At 36.2% G+C, this 878-nt stretch overlaps 1 protein-coding gene across 1 annotated transcript in view; it reads left to right on the forward strand.

The window, feature by feature from the left end:
- The window catches only part of LRRC63 (leucine rich repeat containing 63), an 82879-nt gene that overhangs the window by 16713 nt on the left and 65288 nt on the right, over window positions 1-878 (forward strand). The gene's annotated exons all lie outside the window — the stretch shown is intronic.

Raw genomic sequence — 878 nt, forward strand, 5'->3', positions numbered from 1 at the left:
AAACTCCCTTAAGAGTGCTGGCTGATTTCTAAGCTGTGCATGTACAAGATAAGACTCTGAGAAACACAGAAAAAAACATCAGCGGAGAAGATAAGAATTTGAGCATAGATTTTGCAGTTGTATAAGAAACAAATAATGGAGTTCAAGCTCTGCCAAAGTGTTGGGGCCTTTGTAAACACACTGGACTTTCACTTGAAGACCCAGAGGACACACACCTTAGGAATAAAAATGATATTTTAGGAAAAAGGACAAAATCTAAATAGACCAGCACTAACAAACCTCAAAACCAATCCTTGATAAATCAAAGTGATGCTTTCTGCCTAACTGAAGAAAATCTAACACTTGTTAAAGAGAGATAGCATTATCCAGACCCCTTAAAATTGTTCACTCAAAAGTCAAGCATTATATTCCTAGGTATTTTATTTTCTTTGTTGCTATTGTGAAGGGTATTGAGTCTTTGATTTGGTTTTCAGTTTAACTGTTGTTGGTGTATAAGAATGCTACTGATTTCTGTACATTGATTTTGTAACCTGAGACTTTACTGAATTTGTTTATCAATTCTAATAGTCTCATAGCAGAATGTTTGGGGTTTTCTAGATATAAGATCATATTGTCAGCAAAGAGTGATAGTTTGACCTCTTTTGCCCCCATTTGGATGCCCTTGATTTCCTTCTCTTGTCTGATTGCTCTGGCTAGGACTTACAGCACTATGTGGATAGAAGTGGTGATAGAGGGCAACCTTGTCTGGTTCCAGTTCTAAGAGGGAATACTTTCAATTTTTCCCCATTCAGTATGATGTTGGCTATGGGTTTGTCATATATGGCTTTTATCATTTTGAGGTAAGTCCTGTCTATGTCTATATTGTTAAGCATTCTTAT

The sequence above is a fragment of the Propithecus coquereli genome, unplaced genomic scaffold, assembly GCF_000956105.1.
Source record: "Propithecus coquereli isolate 6110/MARCELLA unplaced genomic scaffold, Pcoq_1.0 Scaffold11, whole genome shotgun sequence".
Classification (NCBI taxonomy): domain Eukaryota; kingdom Metazoa; phylum Chordata; class Mammalia; order Primates; family Indriidae; genus Propithecus; species Propithecus coquereli.